Source organism: Brienomyrus brachyistius, chromosome 14, assembly GCF_023856365.1.
Source record: "Brienomyrus brachyistius isolate T26 chromosome 14, BBRACH_0.4, whole genome shotgun sequence".
NCBI lineage: Eukaryota > Metazoa > Chordata > Actinopteri > Osteoglossiformes > Mormyridae > Brienomyrus > Brienomyrus brachyistius.
The window spans coordinates 8,917,452-8,935,595 of NC_064546.1; the positions used below are offsets into that span (position 1 = coordinate 8,917,452).

Genomic DNA, 18,144 nt, shown 5'->3' on the forward strand with positions numbered 1-18,144 from the left:
GACTGGCAAACGCCTTCTTCCCCCAAGCTGTGTGTATGCTGAACTCTCACACGACTCAAGTAATATGAACACTTCCAACTGAACCACTGTACGCCTTGCATGAAACATGTATATACACTGCTCAAAAAAATTAAAGAAACACTTTGAAAACACATCAGATATGAATGGGGAAAAAAATCATGCTGGATATCTATACTGATGTAGACTGCGTAACGTGTTAGGAAGACATAGTTTGATGGAAATGAAATGATCAACCTACAGAGGGCTGAATTCAAAGACACCCCGAAAATCAAAGTGAAAAATGATGCGGCAGGCTAGTCCATTTTGCCGAAATTTCGTAACTCAGAATCATACTCAGTAGTTTGTATGGCCCCCACGTGGTTGTATGTATGCCTGACAATGTCGGGGCATGGTCCTAATGATACCATAGATGGTGTCCTGGGGGATCTCCTCTCAGATCTGGACCAGGGAAATCACTGAGCTTCTGGACAGTCTGAGGTGCAACCTGGTGGCATCGGATGGATGAAACATAATATCCCAGAGGTGTTCTATTGAGTTTAGGTCAGGCGAGCGTGGGGAGCAGTGAATGGTATTCCTTCATCCTCCAGGAACTGCCTACATGCTCTTGCCACATGAGGCCAGGCATTGTCGTGCACCAGGAGGAACCCAGGACCCACTGCACCAGCATTGGGTCTGACAATGGGTTCAAGGATATCTAATGGCAGTTAAGGTGCCATTGTCTAGCCTGTAGAGGTCTGTGCGTCCCTCCATGGATATGCCTCCCCAGACTATTACTGACCTACCACCAAAATGATCATGCTGAACAATGCTGCAGGCAGCATAACATTCTCCATGGCTTCTCCAGACCCTTTCACATCTGTCACATGTGCTCAGGGTGAACCTGCTCTCATCTGTGAAAAGCACAGGGTGCCAGTGGCAGACCTGTAAATTCTGGTATTCTATGGCAAATGCCAATCGAGCTCCATGGTGCTGGGCAGTGAGCACAGGGCCCATTATAGAGGACGTTGGGCCCTCAAGCCACCCTCATGAAGTCCGTTTCTGACCAAACAATGAGAAACATTCATACCAGTGGCCTGCTGGAGGTCATTTTGTAGGGCTCCAGCAGTGTTCATCCTGTTCCTCCTTGCAAAAAGGAGCAGATACCAGTCCTGCTGATGGGTTAAGGACCTTCTACGGCCCTGTCCAGCTCTCCTTGAGTATCTGTCTGCCTCATGGAATCTCCTCCATGCCCTTGAGACTGTGCTGGGAGACACAGCAAACCTTCTGGCAATGGCACGTATTGATTTTCCATCCCAGAGGAGTTGGACTATCTGTGCAACCTCTGTAGGGTCCAGGTATAGCCTCATGCTACCAGTAGTGACACTGACCATCGGCAAATGCAAAACTAGTGAAAAACCATCAGAAAAGATGAGGAGGGAAAAATGCCAGTGGCCTCCATCTGTTAAACCATTTCTGTTTTGGGGGTCATCTCATTGTTGCCCCTGTAGTTCACCTGTTGATAATTTCATTAACACCAAAGCAGCTGAAACTGATTAACAACCCCTTCAACTACTTAACTGACCAAACCAATATCCCAGAAGTTTAATAGATTTGATGCTATACTCTGATTAGAAAATGTTTCTTGATTTTTTTTGAGCAGTGTATATCATGTATATAATGTAAATGTATTATTTTTTTTAAATATATATATGTGCGTGTGGGTGTATGTATTATGCTACTTATTATGTGTGATGCTTGCATGAGGAGTGTCCATACTACCTCATTTCGTTGACACGTGCAATGAGAATAAAAGTTGACTTTGACTATACAATTCACATAATTAAGTGTGTTATCTACGTTACCCTTCCCTTTGCTCTCACCTGGCACCGTTGCTTCCATTTTGGTGTAGTTTATCTCACAAATTTGATCAGGTCCAGATCTTCACCCTTGCAACTTGTCTGCAAAATTTGGAATGGATCTTCGCAAATACTTTTTGAGTTATCATGGTGACAAGACTATGTTTCTGAATCACTGTACAGCGCTGCTTCAATTTTGTGGTCATCTTTCATGAGATATGAGCAGTTCTAATTCATCAGCCAAACAATGTGCCTGCAAAGGTGAAGTCAGGTCTGTGAAATATTTTTTTTAATTATTGCATTAATTAGAAAGCATCTGTGGTGGACTGGTCCCAAAACTATATATATTCCCTGTCCAGGAACTATAATGAACACCTCTGAGAATCTTGGTGACCTGGAGAGAAAATAGAAAGCTAAGGAGGAATGCCAGAAATCAACACGGACCTGAAGGTACCTAATAAAGACAACACTGAATAAATTAATATACAGTCATGTTCCTACAGGCTATCATAAACTTTATCCGAAAATAATTGATAGATTATATTTCAAGGTAACAATGTGGCATGGAGGGTCAATGGCTCGGTCTGTAGCTCTGTTGCCTTTCATATACAGGGATGGGGGTTGAAATACCACCCTTGTTTTGTATGTAGATTTTGAATGTTCTTCCTGCACTGTTTTCCTCTGGATATGCTCATTTCCTCCCATAGTCCAAAGAAAAGGTTTAACTCATGACACAAAATTGCCTATAATATCTGTGAGTACCCTGTGATGGACCAGCATCCTACCCAGGGTGTGCCAGTATGTTATGCCTTTGTAGACCCCAGGCCCCATAGGACCTTGACTGGGATTATAGAAACAGAGGTTGTGAAATCTCAAGAGCAATGTGGCAATGAGTAACTGTTCCTTTACAATCACAGTGAACCTAATTTTGTTCCGAAACATTTGCATCGGACTATTTCTGCACACAATTATTTAAACAAAACATAAATATTTGTTGTTTTTTATCAAAACCTTATCTGGAAAAAACTAACAAATTCTGAAAACCAAAAAAAACCGATTGTAACAAGGTTAGAAGAAAAGAAAAACTTGCTACAGGTATCTGTGTAAACAACATAACATATCTTCTGAGAAATAAAGGGTTCAAGGGACCTATATCACCTCTAACTAGGGTAACAAAAAACATTGTCCTTGAACACAGGCAATGTAAGAGTAAAGGTTTTGTTTCATGATGCTCACAACACACATTTTTCAGTAAAATAAAAATAAGAAAGTGAGCTACAACAGAGAACCATGTGCAAAGTAACCACATTTACTGCTTTTGAAATATGACTATAAAACACTATGCAGTACGTAAAAAGGTAGAATAACTATTTACACTACTGTACAGCTGTAGAAAATAATTATAGACACAACTATAGGTGAAAATGCACATATTGTATAGAAATTTCTTCCTAAATTCAAAATATATATGACCCTTACTCAACTAACAGGCACCGCAAAGAGAATTAATTCCCAGTGTTGACTTCTGAAGTCATTTGTATTGTGTCCATATTCATGGACTGAAAGGAGCTGTGACAAAAAGGGAAGGAAAAGACCAAAGATACAGTCCAAGATTGTATAGGCAGCAGTTACAAAATGGGTGGATGGAAAATGGGTGGATGGACGGATGGATATAGCTCTGTACAAAATTAGTTTCACATGTTCATACACAACATGAAAATTACGCAAAGGAATTTTTCAAGTTAAATCATAGTTTTCTACTGTAAAAGTAGTTTTCTAGGATTTTACAAGTTCATGGGAAAGCATTCACAGAAATAAGGTCTATCCTATTCCAAGATCATAGTGCTAAATAAATCCGTAGCTAAATACAGGAGAGGTATCCAGCTTGGATAAAATACTGCAGGCCGCTCAAATTAGAGCCAGGACAGTTTCTGATTACCGTCCGGAATATCCCTTGCTACACACAGCCTTGTTTTTTCCACTAAAACTGTTTACGAAGATTACGCCTATAGCAATAATTTTGAAGATATTGTTGGTATGTTGAAACATGATAATTAATGACTCCACAAGCTATTTGTCAAAAAATACATCCTTCAAAGCGAGTTAAAAGAGTAATGTATATATATCCGTCAACTCATTCCCATCGATTTTTTTGGGGGATGGAAAATACGTTTTCTACTTGCGGCCACTGAAAAAGAACAGTAATACCAATATCTGAAATCTACTTAACTTCTTAGGTACATGATCATACACACAGCACACACTATACACAGTACAGCAAAACACAAAGATTTTACAATAACATCGACAAAAGTATATCATTCGACTAACACGAAAATACCAAAGGCCGCTAAAAGTTCACGGTATCCAAGACTTGTTTTGTAACCATTTACAAAACGTCAAATTAGAATGTATATGTAATTTTTTAATATACTACTCTTAAGACTACAGAAAACAGCACGGATACTATGGCTACAAGTAAAAAGAAAATCCATCCATGCGAAAAAGCGAGACATGATGGCAGGAATGTACATTTTTCTACGTATATAAATATAAAACTTACCTCGAATGGTCAGAGACTCCTTGACGCAAATTCTATTTAATTCCACAAATAAAAATCGTAGCTTTCACTTCAAAATGCAAAGCATTAACACTTTAAAAATAAATGGCAGAAAACATTCCAGCGCACCCCACTTCCTATGGAACTAGCGTGAGCTGAGCCTTAAAAGGAGCGCTACATGTGGGATCAAGCAGAGGAAGACTTCATGGAATGAGGAAGGGGGTGGGGGAACCGTTTCAAAACATTTCTCCAGAGCATGTTTGACCATTATCATTTGCTCATAACCAAACAGTTAGTGATATAAATCCTTCTGGTGCTTCAGGCTTCTGCCACAGGATAAATACTTTAGGAAACCCTCAGATAGGACCAGAATGATCGCATTTACCACCCCTTCATGAAAGTAATTTAACACCGTCCATTTGTGCCTATCAGTGTTCTCCTTTACAATCACTGTGCCAGAGCATATTTTGTAGTTTAGAAGCTTACTGGGAAAGAGCTTTCCAGTGTCGTATTGATTTTTCTTATTGATACAATATTGAAATTCAATTTTTACCATTATTAATTTATAGGGAATTAAATTTCAAAGAGTCAGAATAATTACAAAAATTTGGCCTAACATATAGAACATATGCCAAAATTTAAAACATTTTTTGATGCGCAATGTACAGCAAACCAATCTTCCGTTTTTCACATTAGACCCTTCTTGAATATTTTAGTGGATGTAGGGTAAAATTTCTTAAAATGAAAATAACTACATGCAGAGTGTCATACCCAGCTGCCAGAGATGCCCCAGAATAAGCCACAAGTAGCAGAGAGGGGAAAAAAGCGGAAAAGCCGAAGTCGGGAGGACTTACCAGAGGTCCTCTTGAGGTCCGTTTTGTGTCCGCTACCTCTCATGCCACAAGTTGGGAGGAACCCATCATAATCCTCAACCCAGCAGTATTCTCCTCCCCGGGATTCCCCAACAATCTGCAGTGGACGCCCAAAGATCATCAGCCCACCGCTTCACTACCAGCACCGGCAGCTTGCCCCTTTCTGGAAATGTGCCTGGCCTTTAAAGGGGCCAGGCCTATTAGGGATACCATCCCGTGGGACCCAATTTCCTTAAACGGGCGATGCCTGATGCCGAGACGCAAACCCCAGCTGCGCGCCACCAAGGTTCCTGCACTGGCCATTCCTGCTCCACCGACCGAGGTTCCTGACCCTCCGGCTCCAGTCCCCCTGGTTCCTGACCCTGCTTCCATGCCCCCAGCTCACATGGCCCCAGTCCTGGTCCCCAAGGAGATCCAGTTGGTGTTCCCCCTGCATTTCTTTTTTTGGTACCTCTGTGTTTTTCTGCTTCCTGTGGTTTGTCAGTTGTTGTCTTGGTTATTGCCCTTGTGCCTGTTCTGTGTGTCGGTCCTGTTCCCAGTGCCACGTTGATGTTCTTGTTTTTGTCTTCCCAGGTACTGTGGAGTCCCCAGTTTCGTCCTTCCAGTCTCGTCCTCCTCCTGTGTGTCACGCTCCCTCGTTAACCATGTGTGGAGTCCCCATGTTACCAGTTGTTTCTAGTCCGGTCTGATTAAGTTTCTGTATTTAAGTCCACGTCAAAGTATGTTTCCCTAGTCCTGTCATTGAAGTTTCGTGACGTGTTGTGACCTGTTTTGCCTCTCCGTTTCCCGATTAAATCCCTCATTCCCCGATCTTTCGATTTCTTCTTCTGTTTCCCAGGTCTGTGCCCCACACTGTGTGAAACAGAGCCATCCAAGATATATTATTCTGGACCCGTTCTTCATTATTAATATATTCCTGCATACAAATGAACTCAGTCAGGGATATCTGAAATCATATGAAAACACAGGACAGTTCTTTCATATTATTAAAAAACAATGGTAGACTGGAGTTGATTCAAAAGTTACAATAGTCTTTGAACTGCATATACATATGCAGAGATCTTATATCTGACACTAGAATACGAAAATTATAAACGTAAAGAGATCTTCAGGTATACACCCTGTCATAGTCCCCAAAGTTGACCTCTTGGTGGTGCTATAACAGTGCATATTTTGCCACTACATATTCTGGTCAGGGTCACATGGGCCCTGGAGACTATCACAGACAGCATTGGGCATAAAGCAGGAGTAGAAAAACACTATGGACATATTAATTACATATGATTAACTACATTTTAGCTGGAGTATCTGTCTGGCGGGTGATTGTTGCATTATATATATCACAGTTTGTGCATAGTGGCATTTTACCCGGGAATGTTGAAGATGTCATACGTATGTTGCTCAGATGCAGAAAGTTGGATGTTTCTTTTCAATGTTAAAGAAAGGTCTATATAAACAAAATTTTTAACAAGTGCACAGTATCATATAAAGCTATATTTTGTTATGGAAAGATGGGCTGAGTCATTTTTTTTCATAACATTTGATGGAAATATTTGCCAAAACAGTTGATCATGAAGTCTAAATACACACAACGAGGCACAATAATGCTTTCATAAGTTAATTTTCTTAATGTGTGTATTTTCCATTTTGTGTTACAGTAGGGTGCTGAACATGTACAAACTCAAAGAAACAGTTTTTTGGATATACACTCAAATAATGGGACTAGCACGTCAGGTTCACCAGTCGGTTATCCCTTTTACACAGGCTCAGTGGATATACAATGCCTACGCGTAGGTGATACAAATTTAATTTTGTCCTTAGGACCAAAAGTAGCTAGCCTGATTTATCATTAATGAAGTCTTCCATATATGACAAACCACAAAATACCACTGCCTGATCATGCCTTTTGAATAATCAATATCAATATGTTTACCTTAGACCAAAGAACCAAAGTAGCTTCTTTCCTTGGATAACTGCCAAAGATGGCGATAGGCTATATTTAAAAGTCTGTAAACCTCGTGATGAAGGTTCTTAAAATGGTAGAAAAATACACAAAATTACATATTTTAAATGCATAAAATACAACCTCTCAAAGTATTTTGTGACAAATTACAACTGATGTTTTTCTGTCCACTGTACGTACTATCTATATGGCTCATTATTGCCTCACATGACCTGGGTTGCGGGTTAAAACTCCACCTATTGTCAAGTTCTGGCCTTCGTGTGTACCTTGCCTCTCCTGTTTACTCCCTGGCGTGGCCGTACCAAGCCCCAACCAAAAGGTAATGGGGTTGCCTTACCTTTTGTTCCTGCCCCTCTGAGTAATTGGCCCAGGTATGTTCTGTTTTCCACTTGTCTCCTTTGTATTTAAGTGCCTCGTAGTGGTATAGTCCTTAAATCTGTCATTGTTTATCATTCACATCCCTGTTTGTTTCCCTGCTATCAAGTAAACACCCTAAGAAGAGGTATTGCACCATAAGCTGCATTCTGGGTCATGCTTTTCCCCGCCGACATTTAAACACTTTACATGATTGTTTAAATAATCGTTTAAATTATTATTTAACTTACAATTTGCTATTTAATTTTACTTTTTTGTAGACAGTATGAACTCAAGATTTTTCAAAATTTCATTTGTTAATAAACTTACACTCCTGCATTTCAGGTTTGCAACACATTCAGTTAGTATAAGAGTAATTTAGACTAGTAATCAGGTAAAAAAAATAATGATGTGATTTCATATAGGTGATGTCAACAGGTAGTTGTAATCATGATTTGGTACAAAGGCAGTGTCCATGAAAGGATGGGTGTACATAAATAACAATTTATTCTATTACAATTTCCACCCTGTTAGGTTCACATTTCAGCCTGTTTCATTTAGTCACTTCAACACTCAAAGTGGTCTCAAATGAACTGTAGCCTTTTTTGAGAGGTGAGAAAGTACGTACTCACAAAATGGAAGATGACTTCAGGGATACACAGTAAATGAAGATCATGGTAAAAAAATAACTATAATTTCACTTCATTTGTATGTGTGATTAAAGGTAGATTAGGCTAATTTACACTCACCGGCCACTTTATTAGGCACACCTGTCCAACTGCTCGTTGACGCAAATTACTGATCAGCCAATCACATGGTGGCAACTCAATGCATTTAGGCATGTTGACATGGTCAAGACAAACTGCTGCAGTTCGAACCGAGCTTCAGAATGGGGAAGAAAGGTGATTTAAGTGACTTTGAACGTGGCATGGTTGTTGGTGCTAGACAGGCTGGTCTGAGTATTGCAGAAACTGCTGATCTTCTGGGATTGTCACGCACAACCATCTCTAGGGTTTACAGAGAATGGTCCGAAAAAGGGAAAACATCCAGTGAGCGGCAGTTATGTTGGCAAAAATGCCTTGTTGATGCCAGAGATCAGAGGAGAATGGCCAGAGTGGTTCGAGCTGATAGAAAGGCAACTGTAACTCAAATACCCACTTGCTACAACCAAGGTATGCAGAAGAGCATCTCCGAACGCACAACACGTCGAACCTTGAGGCAGGTGGGCTACAGCAGCAGAAGACCACGCCGGGTGCCACTCCTGTCAGCAAAGAACAGGAAACTGAGGCTACAATTCGCACAGGCTCAAAGAAATTGCACAATAGAAGATTGGAAAAATGTTGCCTGGTCTGATAAGTCTCAATTTCTGCTGCGACATTCGGATGGTAGGATCATAATTTGGCGTCAACAACATGAAAGTGTGGATCCATCCTGCCTTGTATCAACGGTTCAGGCTGGTGGTGGTGGTGTAATGGTGTGGGGGACATTTTCTTGGCACACTTTGGGCTCCTTAATACTAATTGATCATCGTTGCAATGCCACAGCCTACCTGAGTATTGTTGCTGACCATGTCCATCCCTTTATGACCACAGTGTACCCATCTTCTGATGGCACCATGTCATAAAGCTCGAATCATCCCAGACTGGTTTCTTGAACATGACAATGAGTTCACTGTACTCAAATGGCCTCCACAGTCACCAGATCTCAATCCAATAGAGCACTTTTGGGATGTGGTGGAACACGAGATTCACATCATGGATATGCAGCTGACAAATCTGCAGCAACTGTGTGATGCTATCATGTCAATATGGACCAATATCTCTGAGGAATGTTACCAGTACCTTATTGAATCTATGCCACAAAGGATTAAGGCAGTTCTGAAGGCAAAAGGGGGTCCAACCCGGTACTAGCAAGGTGTAAAGTGACCGGTGAGTATATGTATGCCATTAAACTGAACACGGAAAGTGTCCTGTAATGCTTCATTTTCTGACTTCATCCACAAAAATCATGTTACAATTCCCAGTAAACACTATCTATAAACAGTTCATTTACAGCTTATCTTTCCTGCTGTATTTGCTAAGGCCTGTACACGTATCAGATTATAAACAGTTTATTATCACTTACATTACTAGCCAGCAGATATTACAACATTGATACAGTGATGTAAAGTATTTTGGGTTTGCAGCAGTTTGCCCACTGTATTTACAACCATGGACATACATGCGGTTTGCTAAATGGCTATAAATGTGCCTCTTGGTAAATATAGCGGTGCACACTGGCAGGACATCCACTTGCTTATACTACTTTGGCAAACTTGGTAACGGGCTCCCACTGAATGGCATATGGAATGGCTGATACCCGAAATTTCAATTAAAGAGGCGAAATGAATGCAGTCTGGCCGTGTACGCGAAATATTGGTGACTGACAATTCTATCATCCATTCGCCCTGCAGGATTTCTTCCAAGCTGTTGTCAGTAATGATTCTGAGGTGGTTCCTACTTGCCAGAGCTGACTGCGATCTCAGAGAAAGAGCCAAAATCACTGAGCATAACAAAAAATGAATCGCTGAAAGCCATTTTGTTATGCTACTTCTCATTGTAAATATTGTAAAAAAACGACATGCTTACATTGAGTGCAACCTTCTGCAAACTTCTGCTTGGCTTGATGCTACATCCACCCCTAGCGGATACTTTATCAATTCCGAACGTTCTGCTGCGATTACCATAGCAATTACAACAGAATTAGAACCGACATCCATCCATCCATTTTCCAAACCGCTTATCCTACTGGGTCGCGGGGGGTCCAGAGCCTATCCCAGAAGCAATGGGCACAAGGCAGGGAACAACCCAGGATGGGGGGCCAGCCCATCGCAGGGCACACTCACTCACCACTGCACCACCATGCCGCCCCCCTAGAATGGACAAGTTCAACAAAATATCAAAGATACTAATGTGGCTGTTTTTGATAGCGGAAAAAACTAGTTACCCAACGTTTACATTAAAGAATAAATAACATAATTGGCTAATATACCACCCTTATTATTAATTTAATTATAGAAAAGTACAAATGGAAAGTATATATGATTTTCAGTAAGACCTTGGAACATTCGCGAGCTTAAGTTCCAAAATCCGTCGCAAATGAGGAGGATTCGCAGATGTTTGGTAGATGGTAATATGTGCTTATTTCTATAGTTTAAAAATAGCTTAAATAAAGGGCAGCCCTTTCAGTGTTTATAGCAAATGCGGCTCAAATGGAAACCTGGGACGTATTTGCTATGTACGTAAACATTAGCACCTTTCAAGAAAGTTTTAATTTTTGTGCATTGAATTTGCGTTAATGTGTACTCAAGGCTGCTCCTGGCCAAATTGGGGCCCTAAGCAGAATTTTATTTTAAGCCCTCCCCCCATTACAAAATGACTGTATCACGAAATGCGATTTAGGTTTACAACCTTTATTAGTAGGAACAAATCAAATTAACAGCCTCTTTCAATAATGGAACAAGCCTTTTACAGATGCACACTTCTGCAAGAGATAGTGGCATTTTACCTGTCATGACCTGCTCTTACGAACCTCCTGTGTGCCATGCCCCCTCATCAGCCTCCTGTGAATTCCTGATTGTTCTTAGCTGTTCTGTGTTTCCATCCCTGAGCTTTGTGTATTTAATCCATGTGCTAGTCCATTTCCCCAGATCCATCATTGATGTTTGTATCATGTGGTTCCCCGTTTGTCCTTAATAAAAGCCCATATTCAACAACAACAACTAATTTATTTTTATATAGCGCATTATCGCATTACATCATCTCAAAGTGCTTTACAGCATCCCCACCCAAAGCCCCCATTGAGTAAGCCAAAGGCGAGAGTGGGAAGGAAAAACTCCCAAGAAGGAAGAAACCTTGGGAGGGACCAGACTCAAAGGGGTTGCCCATCATCCAGGGGCCGGCAGGGATAGTCAAATAAGGGAGATGGTTAAGTGCCAAGTCACGCTGTCCAAGTCATAAGATTTGAGAAATATCTGGAGAGCAGGGAGGTGATGAAAGCCAGTGCCGAGTCTTCTTCCAAATGCCAGGACAACTAGAGGTAAGGCAGCGGGTCATACATGGAATATGACACAGGCAGAATGATGAGCTGGATGTAGGGACATCACTAGTAGTGGCGACGTCACATGTAACAGGGTGTGCCTAACATCTCGATCGATTGAGGTCTCCAGGCAGCACCCCCCAGGAGGAGTAGGGGAAATAAAGTGTACAATTAATCAAAGTAGGGGAGACTATAGGCAGTGCTAACAGCTAGGTGAGTGCAATATGAAGTGCAATGTGCAAGCTCCGGCAGATATGGCTATGGCAGCATAAGTAGGAGGGAGAGGCAAGTGGGAATGCAGGCATGGAGAGTCCCTGAAATGTCAGCATTCCAATTCCACAAGGGATCGTGAAGCCAGAGTGACAGCACTGACAGTCCAGTTTATCCAAAGCCAATGGCACCGATCCCCACCCAGCTCTACACCTCACACTATAGGTCTGCCTGGGAGTGAGGAGTTAGCTAGAGCTAGAACTAGTGTCCCTATACGCTAAACTAAACAGGTGTGTTTTTAGTCTAGACTTGAATATTGAGAGTGAGCATGAAACCCGCACATCCAGCAGTAGACCATTCCACAGCTGAGGTACTCTATAGGAGAAAGCTCTGCAGCCTGCCATAGCTCTTTCTACCCTAGGCACTAACAGTTATCCCATGGCTTGAGAATGAAGCAAGCGTGGAGGGTTGTATGTGGTCAGCAGATCACTAAGGTATTCTGGTGCAAGGCCATTCAGTGCTTTATAGGTTAATAGCAATATTTTATAGTCAATTCGAGACTTAACTGGCAGCCAATGAATATTCCTGATTGTCCGTTAACTGCTCCTGATTTCCCTATCCCTGCCTGTTATTCCGACCACGGATAACAACAGAATGACAGATCTCCCCGAAGATTCACCACGGCAGATGGAGGATGATCGCATCGGTCTGCTGCATGAGGTGATCTATTGGCTAAATCTACCCATGGTCCAGGAGTACCCCATACCCCATAGCCCGGGATTTGGCCAGCTGGAGCGGGACCCTTCTACAGAGAATGTCTCCGCCCGGGAACCGTAGCAGAGGTATGTGAAAACCTCTGGCAGTTGGTAGAGAGGGTAACTGAGAAATGGCTCCAACTGTTGACATTCTGTAGCGAGCGGGGCTTAGAGCCGCTGGTTCCCTCCGATGCGACCCCACCTCTGCTGACGATGCCAAGCCGGGGAACAAAGAAGTGGAGGTAAGAGCAGAGGCAGAAGGAAGAACCGTGATGTTCCAGTCCCACCAGCGCCTGCTGTTCCTGTTCTGCTCATCGTGCCTGACCTGTCTATTCTGCCCGTCGTGCCTGACAGAGGCTCCAGTCCCGGCGGGTGACGAGACTTGTGCCACGTCCGAGGTCCCAGCGCTGTCTCTGCCCGCTGCTCCACCCCAGGTCCTGGTGCCACCTCCGCCCGAGGCTCCTGCGCCACCTCCGCCTGCTACATCCAAGGTCCCAACTCCGCCCGCACCTGATGCTCCACCCCTGGCTCTGCCTAAGGTTCCTCTGCCTCCTACTCCGCTCAAGGTTTCTCTGCCTCCACCTCCTGCTCTGCCCGCTCTTAATGGGCTGGCTTCACCCATAAAGGCTCCAGCTCTGGTCCCCCCGGCTATCAGATCACTGTTCCTCCTCCCTTGGTGGAAGGAGAGGATGAGCTCGAGTGGGACCCCTCAGAGACCTCCTACATGGTCCCTATGGTCTCCTCCAGGAGGAGGACTCCTCCATCATCTCCCCAGGAGGGTCAATCCCGGCCAGGTCCCCACCTGTCGGTGTCCCAGAAGGGGAGAGGACACCTACGCAGAGGTCGGGGCCCGCACGTCCTGCCCCCTGGCTTGCCCTCAGTTTCCTTGGATGTGGCTGCAGGGGCACCTGCGGGTCCTCCGGCTCCTGCTCAGCGGGTGCCTGAGGGTCCCCCTTTGTGGACTCGTTGCCCGCCTTTAGCCCCGCCTCCAACGCCTCGTCGGTCGCCTGCGGGTTCCCCCATTTAGACTTGTTGGTTGAGTGTGGGTCCCCCCACTTAGACTTGTCGGTTGCCTATGGGTCCCCCCACTGTGGCTCATCAGTGGACAGCACCTTCACCTGCTGTGGCTGCGCCATCACCTGTTGTGGCTTCCCCTCCCTCCTTGCCTTCGCCGAAGTCCCCTATGATTTCCTCCTCACCTCCTCTGGTGCCCCCTCCGCCTTTCTCCTCGCCTCCTCCGTCTGTCCCTCCGGCTTCCTCCTGGCTCCCTCCGAGGTCCCCTCCTGCTCCGGCCTCACAGTTGCCTGCTGCCCCTGCGGCTGCTGCCTTTCGCCCACTGGGGTTCCCTCGGGCTCCCCATTCTCTACCGTCCTCTGTCTCTCTGCCTTCTTCTTTCATCCCTCCTGTCTCTGATCCTTGTCGTCCTGTGCCTCCGTGTGTTCACTCCTGGTCCCTTTGTTCCTCCTGTAGGTGTTTCCCCTGTCTGTCCAGTTATTCTGTCCCTGTGTGTGCTTGCCTTCCCAGTTGTGTGTCAGTTGTTGTCTTAGTCCCTTGCTCTGTTTTAGTTCTGCTTGTCAGTCCTGTTCCCTGTGCCCCGGTTTTGATCTTGCCTTGTTTTTCAGGTCCTGTCTTCCCAGTTTTGTCTCGTCCTTTGCCTCCGCTGAGATGTGCCTGGAGTACGCGCCTTTGGAAGGGGTTCTGTCATGCCCTGCTCGTATGATCCTCCTGTGTGTCACGCCCACTCATCAACCTCGCGTGAATTCCTTAATAAAACCCCATAGCTGATGACGCTCTGCAGCGAGTGGGGCTCAGAGCCGCTGGTTCCCTCTGGTGCGACCCCACCTCTGCTGACAATCCCAAGCCAGAGAAAAAATAAGAGGAGGAAAGAGCAGAGGCAGAAGGAAGTATCGCGATCTTTCTCTGGGCCGTCTCTCTCAATGCTCCTTTCCAAGCCATAGATTGGGAGGAACCCCTCTCTATCCGGAACCTGGCAGTGTGCGACCTCGGATGCAATTCCGTGGGTCCCATGGCAGCAGAGACACCAACTCTGGCTCCCATACCTGACCCGCTTCATATTCTGGTCCCGCCAGTGCCTGATGTTCCTGTCCCGCCGGTGCCTGCTGTTCCTGTTCTGCCCGTCATGCTGGACCTGCCTGTTCTGCCGATCGTGCCTGACCTGCCGCCCACAGAGGCTCCGGTCCCAGCGGCTGACACACCACCCACAAAGGCTCATGCTACATCTGAGGTCCCGGCGCCATCTCCGTCCGCTGCTCCACCCGAGGTCCCGGAAACGCCTCCGTATGCTGCTCCGCCCATGGACCTGTCTAGTGTCTGCCCGCTGCTCCGGCACCTTAGCCTGCTGTGGCTGAGCCATCCCCCGCCGCGGCATCCCCTCCCTCTTTGCCTTCTCCAGGGTCCCCTCCAACTTCCTCCTCGCCTCCCCTGTCTCATGATTCGCAGGGTAGCAGTTGGGGTGTTTATGCCACAACATATCCACCTTCAAGTGAAGCACGAGCCTCCTCTTGTTTTGACATTTTCTTTCTTTTATTCATATTAGAGGTTTAATCAACATGGGGTTTGAGGCCATCTCTTCATCTGTATGGATCCAACTGCCTATTGGCGCATTTGACCACTCAGATGCAGCACGTAGTCAGATGCTGCGTGCTGTCAATCATTGCGGTAACGCATGCGGTATCAGATTACCCATTTTTGTCTCCTGCCTTGGGCTGACTTGGTGCTCTTCATGCATCTCATGGCAGTGATGCGCATCCTTTGCGCATTTGCAGAGAATGCATCCTCTTGTGGAAAATAGGGCCCCCCATGGATCGTGGGGCCCTATGCACAGCGTGTGTTCTGCGTGTAGGGAGGGGCGGCACTACGTGTACTTACTATCACGGGAAACATACTTAAACGCAGACTTAAATACACACAACTAATGACAGCAACTTGAAACAGTGCTAGTCACATGGGGATTCCACACGAGATAGATGAGGGGGCGTGGCACATGGGAGGATCGGATGAGCAGGTCATGATAGTTCCAAAGGGAATAAACATTGCTAATGGGATTCGCGTCTTGTAAAGGTACAGTACAGTACATACATAAAAAGGAACACAGATGTGTGAAAACATCGTGGACACAAATAAGTTCGTGAATCATGAAGCGTGAATGTACAAGGGCTTACTGTAGTTGTTTTCAGGGTTGCCAACTCACACCCACGCAAGCAATCTGATAGCAAATCTATAATACTCTATTATAAACCTAAAATTAGCTACATCTAAAGCATTGGGGTAGTTTACAAACCTTACAGACTACAGTATTTATAAATTCATAAAACTGTTATATGCATGTAAATGAATGTGCAGACTTTCCTCGAATTGAAAATCTCACGTTGGCCAGCTGACCAAAGTAGGCAACTCTGTGTATTTTCTGTGATTACCTTAAAACATTAAATCAAAATTGTAAACATATTCCATTTTACCCAGTGTCATGCCCGGCTCGTACGATCCTCGTGTGAGCCACGCTCCCTGATTATCCACGTGTGCTTCCCTGATTGTACCCAGCTGTACCCTGTTGTCTCGCCTATTTCAGTCCATGTCTTGCCTTAGTTCTTTGTCCGTCATTGATGTTAGTCGATGTCAGATGTTTTCTATAGTCTCCGTTTCCCTAATAAATCCCCCATTTTCCCTTATTTTGCCTGTTTCCTGCTCGCTTGCCTGCCCGTGCGCTCGCCCATTTAACCAGCGACCGTGACACCCAGCAAGTAAAAATAAATACATAAGCAAATAAACAAACAATATAAATAAACAACATACTCTAGACATTTTGTGCAGCACATTTACCTCACAGGGTTTGCCTCTGCTCTATATACAGAGTGCTCCACAATTATTGGCACCCCTTGAAAAGATTTGTAAAAAGAGTAAGAAAAAATCCACCTTTTGGTGAAGCAGCTTCATGCCACACTGAAAATCCAACCTTTCATTGACATAAATTTATTCCACGTAAAAAAAAAAAAAAAATCCTTCATCAAGAAATCATTGTCTTTAACAAACACTCATGTGCCACGATTATTGGTACCCCTGGAAAATATAGTGAACACAATGTAACTGAAGCATCTTTCCCCTGTAAATTGTACATCTTTGAGTTGAGTGGTGTGAATAGGAAACTTCAAGCTGTAATCCATGACTTCCTGGTTAACAGGGACATGACCATGAGGAGACACTGAGCCAAAATTCCCTTAGTTATCCATCAACATGGGAAAGAGAATATACAAACTAAATGAGGGACAAGTGTTTTGACCTTCATGAGTCAGGGAATGGGTATTAAAAAATAGCTGCTCGCCTTAAAATGCCCATTTCTACTGTTAGGGCAATAATAAAAAAAGTGAGCAACAACTGGAACTGTTACAAACCTGCCTAGAAGAGGACACAAATTTAAATCCCCAAGGATGACTGTTGGTGAATTACCAAGTAAAGACCAAGTAAAATCTTGGTGTTACCATGTCTCTGAAAAAACCATCAGGCCCCCTTCATGCTAGCAGATTATTTGGAAGGTATGCCAGAAAAAGCTTTTTTTTGTCAGTTAACCACAAATGTAAATACCTAGAGTTTGCAAAACACTACTAGAACTTTGACTGGAGCCACATTCAATGGTTTGATGAAACAAAAATGGAGCTTTTTGGCAATAAACACAAGGTGGGTTTGGCATGAAAAGAAGGATGGCTATAATGAAATGAATCTCATCCCAAATGCAAAATATGGTGGCGGTCCTGTGATGTTATGGGGCTGTTTTTCCTCCAAAGGCCCTGGACTCCTCATTAGGGTACATGGCACTATGGACTTCATGAAATACCAGGACTGTCACGATCGGGGCAAGCAGAACGGCGATCGTGCGGGCTGGCTGGCAAGGATCAGGCAGAACAGGCAAAGATCAGGGCAAAACAGGGGTTTATTTGGGGACCGAGGACTAGGAGCAGGGAACAGGACACTGACGCACAGCAACATCAATGACGGACAGGGCAAACAGGTAAGACCAGGACTTAAATAGGACGGGACTAATCAAAGTAAGTGGACAAAGCTGGAGACGATCAGGGAAGTACACGTGGGTAATCAGGGGGCGTGGCACACACGAGGAGCGGACGAGCCGGGCATGACAAGGACATTTTGAATCAAAATTTGACTGCCTCTGCCAGGAAACAAAACTGAGCCTCCATTGGATCTTCTAGCTGGACAGTGATCCTAAGCACATGTCCAAATCAACACAAAAATGGTTAGCTGACCACAGAATAAAGCTTCTGCCATGGTCATCTCTGCCATGGCTGAACTGAAGAGAAAAGTGCACAAGAAAGGGCCTTGGACCCTGGGTGATTCTGTAAAGAGGAATGGACTCAAATGCCGTGCTTGGTATTCTCCAACCTTATAAAATGTTATAGGAGAAGACTCAGTGCTGTTATACTGGCAAAGGGAGGTTGTACAAAGTATTAAAAGCAGGGGTGCCAAT

At 44.4% G+C, this 18,144-nt stretch overlaps 1 protein-coding gene across 6 annotated transcripts in view; it reads right to left on the reverse strand.

Moving 5' to 3' along the window:
• frmd6 (FERM domain containing 6) overlaps window positions 1–4,747 on the reverse strand; it is a 76,708-nt gene extending 71,961 nt beyond the window's left edge. For 5 of the 6 annotated variants that reach the window (XM_048974947.1, XM_048974942.1, XM_048974944.1 and 2 more), the window contains exon 1: window positions 4,420–4,747. The gene's annotated coding sequence lies outside the window, so the exon portion shown is untranslated. The remainder of the gene's footprint in view (window positions 1–4,419) is intronic. The other variant, XM_048974946.1, reaches the window with a different exon arrangement.
• Window positions 4,748–18,144: the final 13,397 nt, after the last annotated feature.